The sequence below is a fragment of the Lynx rufus genome, unplaced genomic scaffold, assembly GCF_022079265.1.
Source record: "Lynx rufus isolate CCGP_SWC_20201006 ecotype Redwood Valley unplaced genomic scaffold, mLynRuf1.p SCAF_28, whole genome shotgun sequence".
Lineage (NCBI taxonomy): Eukaryota > Metazoa > Chordata > Mammalia > Carnivora > Felidae > Lynx > Lynx rufus.
Genome location: NW_025814843.1, coordinates 11383393 through 11396356, shown reverse-complemented (window position 1 = coordinate 11396356; position 12964 = coordinate 11383393).

Genomic DNA, 12964 nt, shown 5'->3' with positions numbered 1-12964 from the left:
CTGCCGGGGCTGGCTAACCGTGTCTCAGGTATCACCAAGGACCCCACACTTCTATGCCGTTGTCAACTAAATTCATTTGTAGAATTTTTAACACAAACTCTAGAAGTTATTTTGCTTTTCGCTTCTTGTATCCTTTTTTCAAATTACTCCAGGAAAATTCTAATGTTTTTTTTTTTTAATACAGACAAAGCAAAAGTACCCCCTCCACCCCTCCCTGCAACATGCAAGAAATTCCACACTCCTCCCCAAGGCGAACTGCTGGGATCAGTTTCATATGAATCCTTTCAGACAGTTTTCTCTGCACTTATCCGCATGCAGAAACAGGTGTCCCTGTTCCATGTTCCTGACATAGATAAGAGCGCATTGCACACAGGATTCTCAAGTTACCCTTCTCCTTACTTCTTTTAGCTCTCACATAATTTTCCATTTTGGTAAATGGAGTCAGTTACAATTTTTCCTTACTTACGAGCATTGCTGCAAGGAACACACATTCCTACTTAGGCATTTACGTGAGTGGTTATCCAGAAGTCTTATCTACCTACTTGGAATTACCAGATCAAAAGTCATGAATGCTTTTTGTTATAACAGAGGCTGACACATCACTCTCAAAAAGCATCATGCCTGGGGCGCCTGGCCGGCTCAGTCGGTGGAGTGTGTGACTCGATCTCAGTGTCATGGGTTTGAGCCCTGCATTGGGTGATCACTTAAATAAATAAACAAATGTTAAAAAAAAAAAAAGCATCACATCATCATACATTCCTACCAACAGTGTGCGAACGTGTTCATTTCCGCATATCCTTGCCAACCCTGGCTTTTATCATTTTTTTTTGTCTGCCAATCTGGTGGACAAAAGATTACGCAGTAATGTCATTTTAAGAAGCCATTTCCCTGAATATCAGTGAGGCTAGGGATCTTTTAATATTTTTTTAGCTGTTTGTATTTGTCTACTATAGAATTCTATATATCTTTTGCCCATTGGTCATTGGTTGTTTGCCTTTTACTATTTATTGACTCGAAGCAATTCTTTCTTTTTTTTAATGTTTATTTATTGGGGGGGGAGGGCAGAGAGAGGGGGACAGAGGATCCGAAGAGGGCTCTGAGCTGTCATCACAGAGCCCTATGTGGGGCTTGAACCCATGAACCGTGAGATCATGACCTGAGCCAAAGTTGAACGCTTCACCGACTAAGCCCCCCAGGTGCCCGATTCGGAGGAATTCTTAACATATTTTTTTTTAAGTTTATTTATTTATTTTGGGGGGGCCGAGGGGCAGAGAGAGAGGGAGAGAGAAACCCAAGAGGACTCCACCCTGACAGCACAGAGTCTGCTTCAGATCCTCTGCCCCCCCCCGCCCCTCCCCTGTTCATGCTGTCTCAAAAATAAACAAACCCTAAAAAAATAAAATCAAATAAAAATGGAATTATTTTTGTTGCAAGAAATTAAAAAAAAAAAACAACCTCAAATGAGTGTTTTAAAATGGGACGGGGCGGGGACTGGGGGGAGGAGGAATTGGTTCATATAAGAGAGAGGTCCCAAACAGCAAGTGGTTTGGGGAGAGGCTCTGAATAAAATTAACTAGAGCGGTAGAGGATAGGGCAATTTTTGGCAGAGACCCAAGAGGGAAGATGGGGGCAGCTATGGGAAGACGTGGCGGGAAAGAATATTCACGCAAAGAGAGGACAAACGTGGAAAAATCCTGAGAGTCTAACAAGGCTGGCCTGTTCAGGAGACAAAAGCAAGCCACCATGACTGGGGCAGGGGAAGGACTGGAGGGGTCCAGCAAACGTCAACTTTTGTGAGATGCTGAAGCCACAGCAAGGAATTGGATTACATGTTCTCTTTGATTCCACCTGCTGTGGGAAGCCATCGGAGAGTTTTAAACAGAAGAACTATAAGATTTGATTTACACTTTTTTTTTTTAATTTTTTTTTCAACGTTTTTATTTTTATTTTTGGGACAGAGAGAGACAGAGCATGAACGGGGGAGGGGCAGAGAGAGAGAGGGAGACACAGAATCGGAAACAGGCTCCAGGCTCCGAGCCATCAGCCCAGAGCCCGACGCGGGGCTCGAACTCACGGACCGCGAGATCGTGACCTGGCTGAAGTCGGACGCTTCACCGACTGCGCCACCCAGGCGCCCCTGATTTACACTTTTTTTTTTTTTTTTAATTTTTTTTTCAACGTTTTTTTATTTTATTTTTGGGACAGAGAGAGACAGAGCATGAACGGGGGAGGGGCAGAGAGAGAGGGAGACACAGAATCGGAAACAGGCTCCAGGCTCTGAGCCATCAGCCCAGAGCCTGATGCGGGGCTCGAACTCACGGACCGCGAGATTGTGACCTGGCTGAAGTCGGACACTTAACCGACTGCGCCACCCAGGCGCCCCTGATTTACACTTTTAAAGAGATCATTCTGAGGGCACCTGGGTGGCTCAGTCGGTTGAGCGTCTGACTTCGGCTCAGGTCATGATCTCGCGGTTCGTGGGTTCGAGCCCCGTGTCGGGCTCTGTCCGGCTCGGAGCCTGGAGCCTGCTTCGGATTCTGTGTCTCCCTCTCCCTCTGCCCCTCTCCTGCTCACGCTCCGTCTCTGCTCTCAAAAATGAATACACGTTAAAAAAAATTTTTTTTGGAAAAGAAATGAATGCCAAGACACATCGCTAAGTGGGAAAGAAAGCAGAAGTCAAAGAGTATATAGCGTGTGCCACATTTCGTTTAAGAAGTGGGGAGGAGCGCCTGGATGGTTCCCTCGGTGGACTGGGCGACTCTTGATCTCGGGGTCGTGAGTTCTAGCCCCAGGTTGGAGGTGGAGATTATTTTAAAATAAAATCTTTTTTTTTTTAATGGAGAAAGAAGCCTATATATTCTGTATTTCCTAATTTTTACTACAGTCTTACTGAAATATAATTCACAGAACATGAAACTCATCATCTTAAAGTATACACGTCAGTGGTATTCAGTACACTCACGAGGATATGCAACCATCACCACGGTCAATTCTAGAGCGTCAGCACCAGAAGCGGTCCTATACCCGCCAGAGTGACCCCCTATTCTCTTCTCCCTCCGGTGCCGGGCAAACACTTACCTGCTTTCCGTGGATGTGGATCTGCCCGTTCTGGACATCTCATATAAGCGGACTCATAGATACGGGATCTTTTGTGTCTGGCTTCCTTCACTAAGCATAACGTTTCCGAGATTCATTCGTGTTGTAGCCCGTGTCGATGTTTTCGTTCCTTCCGTGGCTCACTAGGATTCTCTTGTGGGAACGCCACGTTTTGTTTATCCATTCATCAATTCGGGAACATTTGGGGTATTTCCATGGAACGCTGCTGTGAATATTCATGTACAAGTTGTATAGACACATGTTTTCATATCATTTCATGTAACGATGAGTGAAGTCACTGGGTCCTGCAGTAACTCTGTGTTTAGCATTTTGAGAAACGGTCAGACTGTCTTCCAAAGAGAGACACCATTTTACAATGAACTGTACAAGAGAAACGAGGGTTCCAAATTTCCCGCGTCTTCGCCAACCCTTGTTACTTATTTTCTCTATTTTTCTTTTTTAATTTCAGCCACCCTATTGGGGTGGGGTGGAAGCTTAGTGAGGCTTGGAATGGCATTTCCCTGCTGGCTAAAGATACTGAACATCTTTTCATGCGTTTACGAACCATTTGTGTATCTTCTTGGGAGAAACGTCTCTTCGGCTCCTTTTCCCATTTTTTTAAATTGGGTTATTTTGCGGGGCGCCTGGGTGGCGCAGTCGGTTAAGCGTCCGACTTCAGCTCAGGTCACGATCTCGCGGTCCGTGAGTTCGAGCCCCGCGTCGGGCTCTGGGCTGACGGCTCGGAGCCCGGAGCCTGCTTCCGATTCTGTGTCTCCTTCTCTCTCTGCCCCTCCCCCCTTCATGCTCTGTGTCTGTCTCAAAAATAAATAAACGTTAAAAAAAATTTTTAAAAATAAATAAATTGGGTTATTTTGCTTTATATTGTTGAGTTGTAAGAGTTCTTTTTATATTCTGGATTCAGTTCTCTTAGGACACGTATGATATTTTGAAATCAAGAAATGTGAGGCTTCCAACTTTGTTCTTCTTTGTTAAGATTGTTTTGTCTGTTATGGGCTCCTTGGGTTCCCAAATGAGGATCAGTTTGTCAGTGTCTTCAAAGAAACCAGCTGGGATATTAAAAGGCATCGTTTTGAATCTATAGATCATTTTGAGAAGTGATGTCATCTTTTTTTTTAATTTTTTTTTAACGTTTATTTATTTTTGAGACAGAGAGAGACAGAGCCTGAACGGGGGAGGGTCAGAGAGAGAGAGGGAGACACAGAATCCAAAACAGGCTCCGGGCTCTGAGCTGTCAGCACGGAGCCCAATGCGGGGCTCGAACTCACAGACTGTGAGATCATGACCTGAGCCGAGGTCGGACACTCAACCGACTGAGCCCCCCAGGCGCCCCAGAAGTGATGTCATCTTAACGATATAAAATTTTCCAAGCCATGAAGATGGTATGTTTTTCCATTTTTTCTGTCTTAAATTTCTTTCAATGATGTTTTGTAGTTTTTAGAGTATAGACTTCACTCTTCTTTTGTTAAATTTATCCCTAGGCATTTCATCGTTCTTGAGTTATTGTACATGGAATTGATTGCTTAATTTCAGTTTTAGAATTTTCACTGCTAATGTATGGACATACGACTGATTTTTGTATATTCATCTTGTATCCTTCACCCTTGCTGAACTCATTTATTAGGTCTGGTGGTTTTTAGTGGACTTTCTTAGGATTTTCTGGATACAAGATCACGTCATCTGAGAATATAGTTGTACTTCTTTCTTTCCAATCTGGATGTCTTTTGTTTCATTTTCTTACCTAATTTCCCTGGGTAGAATTTCCAGTCTAATGTTGAAAAGATGTGATGGGCATGAACATCTTTGTATGGCTCTTTTTTTTTTTTTTTAAGTTTATTTATTTATTTATTTTGAGAGAGAGACAGAGCGAGCAGGGGAGGGGCAGAGAGACAGGGGGAGAGAGAGAGAATCCCAAGCAGGCTCCATGCTGTTAGCACAGAGCCCGACACGGGCCTCGAACTCAAAAACCGTGAGATCCTGACCTGAGCCGAAGTCGGGCTCTGGTTAACTTAACTGGTCAAGCTTAACTCTGCTTGACCCTTCATTTCCTGCTCGTACAAAACCTCAAGGTCGGTTAGAAATGAGAGATTGGGGCCTCTCGAGTGTCTCTCACACATGTGCACAGCCCTGCCCACGTGTCCTTCTGGAGTCCCTAGTAGAAGTCGGAGATTATCAAAGCCCTCCGTGGACATCTCATTCCCCAGCTTTTCCGTTCAACTTCTTCAGTCCGCCTCTTATCAGCTCCAACTGGGATTACCACCTTGGGAGCTATGATGTCAAACAATTGTAACTGTTTTGGTTGCTTTTTTTTTTTTTTCCTCCAACAAATGCCCCGGGGATAGGGCTGTTTGCAGGGAGTGAGCTCTGAGTCAGTTCAAATAAAAACAAGCCCTAAGAGTGGAGATTTTTAAGGAGTCGCCAGGCAGATCAAAAGGTGACTGGTCTTCTGGGTTGGGGATTTGGGAGGAAGTTCAAACCTATTCTGGCCCCTCTAGTGGCTTCTAGGCTGGCGGCTGTCATTAGCCGCTACAGTTTCCAGTCTATTACAAAGATAAGGAGAGGGGCTGGGGTGACTCAGTGGCTCGGACAGTTGAGCGTGTAACTCTTGAGTCAGCTCAGGTCATGATCCCAGGGGCGTGGGATTGAGCCCCAAGTTGGGCTGTGCGCTGAGTATCGAGCCTGCTTAGGAATTTCTCCCTCTCTCTCGCTCTCTCTCTCCCTCTCTCCCCGCCCCTCCCCCACTCTCAGGTAGGTAGATAGATAGATAGATAAGGAGGGGGGGATGGGAATAGGGTAAATTAAAATGCCAGAAAGCTTTCTGTTCTTACCTAACTTTGGCTTTTCTCTTCAATAGATCCTTCTTGGATTTTAGCAAGCCTTTCATTGATTTCTAGAGTTCTAAAAAAAAAGGGGGATTTTGACCCTTTTTGCCAGTGTTTTCGTTGCTTCTATGGAGGAGCAGATTTTCAGAGACCTTTACCCTGCCATTCCGAAGCTGCTTCTATCCGTATTCTTTTTTTTTTTTTCTTCACGAAAGGAAACAGCATAAATCAGAGTCTCATAAAAATCACCATGTAAGGAGTCATTGTCATGATATTTTGGGTACAACATAGAATAGACCAAGTGCACAAATATGTTGCTTTTTTTTTTGAGAACTAGGACTCTCACCGTGAGAGAGGAAAGATACAAACACAGAAGGACAAAGGCGTGGTGGCATTTGTTGACGTTGCATTGGTGATATTAATGTAAACATATGATTTCTAAAAATGTACATATTTTTCAAGACTCCATGATTTTTGCTCTGTTCACTGGAAGGTCTTAGAAGGGAGGATACACAGAGAACACACATCTGGTACCCAGTTCATCTGAATAGCACGCCCCATAAAAAAACAAACAAGAACAGGGGCGCCTGGGTGGCGCAGTCGGTGAAGCGTCCGACTTCAGCCAGGTCACGATCTCGCGGTCCGTGGGTTCGAGCCCCGCATCAGGCTCTGGGCTGATGGCTCGGAGCCTGGAGCCTGTTTCCGATTCTGTGTCTCCCTCTCTCTCTGCCCCTCCCCCGTTCATGCTCTGTCTCTCTCTGTCCCAAAAATAAATAAACGTTGAAAAAAAAAATTTAAAAAACAAACAAGAACAAACACAAACAAACACAAACCAAAACAAAAGCAAAGAAGACTAAGACAATTTAAAAAAACTCAAACGCTCGTAACGACGTGGGTAGACCTAGGGAGTATGACGCTAAGTGACATAAGTCAGTCAGAGAAGGACAAATAGCATATGATTTCACTCATATGTGGAATTTAAGAAACAAAACAAATAAAAAAGAGACCGACTCTTAACCATAGAGAAGAAACTGATGGTCACCGGAGAGGGTGGGGGTGGGAGTGGGGGAAATAGGTGATGGGGGTTAAGGAGTGCACCTGTCGTGAGAGCCTTGGGTGATATACGGAAGTGTCAAATCACTGTATTTTACACCCAAAATGAATATAACACTAAGTTAACTACGCTGGAATTAAAATAAAAACAAGAGGTAAATGTTCAAAAGAAGAAATCAATGCTTGGAGCCACTAAGGAGAAAAGGTGAGTATAATACTTGAGGTGATCCCTCACATTTCTAACCCCACTCCTGGTGAATTTGATAGCCTATGTTTTCATTCAGACCATCCTAAGTAGCTTCCAAATTTGATATAAAATGATTCCATGGGGCACCTGGGTGGCGCAGTCGGTTAAGCGTCCGACTTCAGCCAGGTCACGATCTCGCGGTCCGGGAGTTCGAGCCCTGCGTCGGGCTCTGGGCTGATGGCTCAGAGCCTGGAGCCTGCTTCCGATTCTGTGTCTCCCTCTCTCTCTGCCCCTCCCCCGTTCATGCTCTGTCTCTCTCTGTCCCAAAAATAAATAAACGTTGAAAAAAAAATTTAAAAAAAATAAAATGATTCCAGCCGTTGTGCTGTGACAGGGTAACGTTATTTTATTTTTATAGATGGTGTGCTGAAACTTTAAAATTCATCGGCTGAGTACACATGTATCGAATGCTTATCATGGTCCCAACACTCTTCTGCACATTCAGGATTATGTGTGTAAGGGAGGGGGTGGGGACATAATCACTCCTACTCTAGTGGAGAAAATAATTCTACCTACACAGTGCAAATGCACCTTATCCATGTATAAAGAATATTTAAAAAAAATAATAATATTTTAGGGGCTCCTGGGTGGCTCTGTTGGTTAAGCATCTGACTCTTGATCTCAACTTAGATCTTGGTCTCAGGGTCATGAGTTCAAAGCCCTCATTGGGCTCCACGTTGAGCATGAAGCCTACTTTAAGAAAGAAAGAAAGAAAGAAAGAAAGAAAGAAAGAAAGAAAGAAAGAATAGGGTGCCTGGGTGGCTCAGCCGGTTAAGGGTCTGACATCGACTCAGGTCATGATCTCACGGTTTGTGAGTTCAAGCCCCACGTCAGGCTCTGTGCTGACAGCTCAGAGCCTGGAGCCTGCTTCCCATTCTGCGTCTCCCTCTCTCTCTGCCCCTCCCCCACTCATTCTCTCTCTCTCTCTCTCTCTCTCAAAAATAAATACTCAAAAAAAAAAGACAATCTTTTCATGAACTAGAGAAAGCATTCGTTTAGATTGGTATTATCCTTTCTGAAACAAGATACAGGATGTACGGCAAAAGACCAAAGGCATATATTAGCAATATAAATGATAATCAAAGGCTTAATGCTATCATGTATATATTCAGCTCCTAGAAATCGATGACAGCAAGACAAACAGTACCATGGAAAATCAAAGAGGCAAGGGTAGAAATGGCAACTTGGGGAGTGCATGTGGTCATTAAGCAAACGCAGAGAGGCTCTAGCAGTCAGGTAAACACACTGTTCCCCCACCAGAGGTGCAGGAACCCACCAGGGCCCAGAATAATCTGTGCTGGTCAAATATAGAGAGAAGGGTACTCTCACACTTAGCAGGTGCATATGTGAAATGAAATAACTTTTTGTGCAATGATCTCACTCTGCGTATTTATATTCTTTTTTAATGTTTATTTATTTATTTAGAAAGAGAGAGCAAGCCGGGGAGGGACAGAGAGAGAGAGAGAGAGAGAGAGAGAGAGAATCCCAAGCAGGTTCCATGTTGTCAGCACAGAGCCCAACGTGGGCCTTGATCCCACAACTTCGAGATCTTAACCTGAGCCAAAATCAAGAGTGGGACGCTCAACTGACTGAGCCACCCGGGCGCCCAGATCTTACTGTATGGATTAAAAGTTTAAATATGCACATACCGGGGCGCCTGGGTGGCGCAGTCGGTTAAGCGTCCGACTTCAGCCAGGTCACGATCTCGCGGTCCGACTTCAGCCAGGTCACGATCTCGCGGTCCGTGAGTTTGAGCCCCGCGTCAGGCTCTGGGCTGATGGCTCGGAGCCTGGAGCCTGTTTCCGATTCTGTGTCTCCCTCTCTCTCTGCCCCTCCCCAGTTCATGCTCTGTCTCTCTCTGTCCCAAAAATAAATAAACGTTAAAAATTTTTTTTAAATAAAATTAAAAATAAATAAATATGCACATACCTAGTGACAACAATCCCACTGTTGGGAACCTTTCTACTCAAATAAAAATACTAACATAAAAGAATATCCCTACCAGTACAAGCAAGTTTATTGTGAATTGTTCACGGTAGGGTGAAAATAGTGAACAACTGGAGTGGCTATGAATAGGAATATTTTTACTGAATGAAATAAGGATGATAAAAATGATAGGTGACGTTTAATGAGAATTTACCATGTGCTGGAGATTCTCGAAAAACTTAGAAAAAAGACACAGAGTAAAAAGCAAGCTGAGAGATGAATGAAAATGTGGAAAGGACACAGGGGCAACTTACAGTGACTCACACTGGCTGACCGGTGACAACGCGGGCACCAAGATGTACAATGGTGGGGGCGCCTGGGTGGCTCAGTCTGTTGAACCTCTGACTTCGGCTCAGGTCATGATCTCACAGTTCGTGGTTCAAGCCCCGCGTCGGGCTCTGTGCTGACAGCTCGGAGCCCGGAGCCTGCTTCGGATTCTGTGTCTCCCTCTCTCTCTCTGACCCTCCCCCGTTCATGCTCTGTCTCTCTCTGTCTCAAAAATAAACATTTTAAAAAATAAATAAACATGAATCTAATTTTTTTTTCAACGTTTATTTATTTTTGGGACAGAGAGAGACAGAGCATGAACGAGGGAGGGTCAGAGAGAGAGAGGGAGACACAGAATCCGAAGCAGGCTCCGGGCTCCGAGCTGTCAGCACAGAGCCCGACGCGGGGCTCAAACTCACGAACCGTGAGATCGTGACCTGGCTGAAGTCGGACACTTAACCGACTGCGCCACCCAGGCGCCCCGATGAATCTAAATCAAAGTAAACAATTAGAGACAGGTGGGCAAGGGGTTCTTATCTGTAGCACTACTGACGTTTCAGGCTGGATAATTTTTTTTTAATGTTTATTTATTTTTGAGAGAGAGAGAGAGAGAGCACAAGTGGGGGAAGGGCAGAGAGAGAGGGAGACACAGAATCCGAAGCGGGCTCCAGGCTCTGAGTTGTCAGCACAGAGCCCGACACGGGGCTCGAACCCACAGACTGTGAGATCATGACCTGAGCCAAAGTCGGAGGCTTAACGGACTGAGCCACTCAGGCGCCCCTGGATACTTTATTGTAGGGACACTCCTAGACATCGTAGGATATTTGGAAGTGCGTCTGGCCCCTCCCTGTCACATGCCAGTAGAACATTACTGTAGACTGAATGTGTCTCCCCAAAATGCATATGTTTATGTCCTAATCCCCAGGGTGGTAACATTAGGAGGCAGGGGCCTCTGGACGTGACTAGGTCAGGAGTGCAGAGCCCTCACGAATGATATTAGTGTCCTTTATAAACGTTCCCTCTGCCTTTCCCCATCTGAGCTTATAGCAAAACGACAGCCATCTGTGGGCCGGGAAGCGGACCCTCGACAGACACTGAACCTGTTGGCCACAGCTTGGACTTTCCAGCCTCCAGAACCGTGAGGAAGAAATTTCTGTTTTTATAAGCCACGTGTCTCAACAGCCTATGTTATTTTGCCAGAGCAATCCAAAAGAACTAACATACGCCTCCCCAGCTGTGACCCAAAATGTCCCCAGGTATTACCAAATTTTCCCCTAGGGGGCAAAATCACACCAACTGAGAAATGCATTCTACAAGAGTGAGTTGTTCAAGTCAACCTTGGGCGGCAGGGCAGGGGGGTGGGGGGGACAGGGGCAGAGGCAGGGGAGGAGTTGTCTGCTTTACAGTGAAAGAGGTATTCAGGGCCAAATGTAATAGAAACACCTTAACTGGATCTTGGATTTAAAAGAAAGACTTTGGGGCACCTGGGTGGCTCAGTCGGTTGAGCGTCCGACTCTTGATTTCTGCTCAGGTCATGATCCCAGGGTTGTGGGATCGAGCCCCGCATGAGGTTCCGAGCTCAGTGTGATGCCTGCTTGGGATTCTCTCCCTTCCTCTTCCCTCCTCCCACTCTCTGTCTCTAAAATAAATTTCAACTTTTTTTAACTTAATTTATTTTTTAATCTACATCCAAATTAGCGTATAGTTCAACAATGACTTCAGGGGTAGATTCCTTAATGCCCCTCCCCCATTTAGCCATCCCCCCTCCCACAACCCCTCCCATAACCCTCAGTTTGTTCTCCATATTTGTGAGTCTCTTATGCTTTGTCCCCCTCCCTGTTTTTGTATTATTTTTGCTTCCCTTCTCTTATGTTCATCTGTTTTGTCTCTTAAAGTCCTCATATGAGTGAAGTCATACGATTTTTGTCTTTGACTAATTTCACTTAGCATAATACCCTCCAGTTCCATCCACGTAGTTGCAAATGGCATGATTTCATTCTTTTTGATTGCCGAGTAATACTCCATTGTATATATATAACACATCTTCTTTATCCATTCATCCATCAATGGACATTTGGGCTCTTTCCAGACTTTGGCTATTGTTGATGGTGCTGCTATAAACATGGGGGTGCATGTGTCCCTTCGAAACAGCACACCTGTATCCCCTGGATAAATGCCTAGCAGTGCAATTGCTGGGTCGTAGGGTAGTTCTATTTTTAATTTTTTGAGGAACCTCAAACCCACCTTAACGGTCTTGGTCAAGGGCATGGCCCCCCTCTCACCGTACAAGCTGACCTAAACTGCGGATCGGGAGCTGAGGAAGAAACAGAGGTGAAAGACACAGCAGAATCCAGCGTCTGGTGCCACGATGCCACGGGTGGCCCCCCGGTCTCAGTGCCATGAGCATGTCCCTGCCTCCTTTGCCCCTCCGGGGTGGCAGTGGTGGTGTAGTGTTGAGGCTGGTTCTGTGCCAAACCTTTGGTTGTGGTTCTTGCCCTGTCACCCCGAACCTGGCTCTCCAGCTCTCCCAGAAACGCTTTGGGCCAACCGATGTCTACGCAGGAGACATTTATAAAATGGCTCGTCAGCGATCATAAAACCACTGGTTCGTTCGCAGCCCGAATGAGCAAGTTGGGTTTTCGACAGCCAGCGTATTTTGTGGCCTAAAGGAAGGAACAAATACGGTCTGTCTAGTAATTATATTTTACATGTTTTATGGTTATCCCAAGTCTGTCGTTAAAGGTTACGTTCCTGTGCGATAAAACGGACGCAAAAAAGTCTTGTGCTCTGACGGGGTGGATGTCTTGTGGAACCCCTTCAGTTCCTTCTCCCTGAACGACAGCAAACACGTCGAAAGGACCCGCCAGCACGAACACGAGGAAGCAAGCGTGTCCGGTTTAATCATAAACGAGATCTTCGGTGGCACCTGGCTGGGTTCCTCTTCCTCCCTCTCTTGCCAAGGTGATCGTCACTGGGACAGCCCTGGCGGCCTCAAATAATTTGGGCCAAAATGTATTTCCTTATCAGTCTTCTCATCAAATGCTCTTGTGACCAATTGTTTTTTTTTATTTTGAATAAGGCTGGATTAAAATTTTGAATCTTATAATTTTGAGTCTACAATTCTAGCAACTGTACGTTTTTTGCCCCTTCCTTCCATCCCTCCCTCCCTCTCTTCCTTCCCTCCCTCCCTCTCTTCCTTCCTTCCTTCCTTCCCTCCTTGCCTCCTTCTCTCCCTCCTTCCCTCCTCATCGTTGCTTTGTATTGGCTAGAACCCGCAGGTCATTATTAAGCAGCAGAAGTGAGATGATTGTGGCCATTTTTTCAATCATGCGACTGAATTCCTTCAGTGACCAGCGTAAATCAGTTCTGCAGGGCAGCGGTAACCCGGACTCTGGGAGAGGGACAGGTGGGTGGGACCTACTGTACACACACCAGTCTAATCTCTGTTCTACTCACCCTGGCTCATTATTCTTCC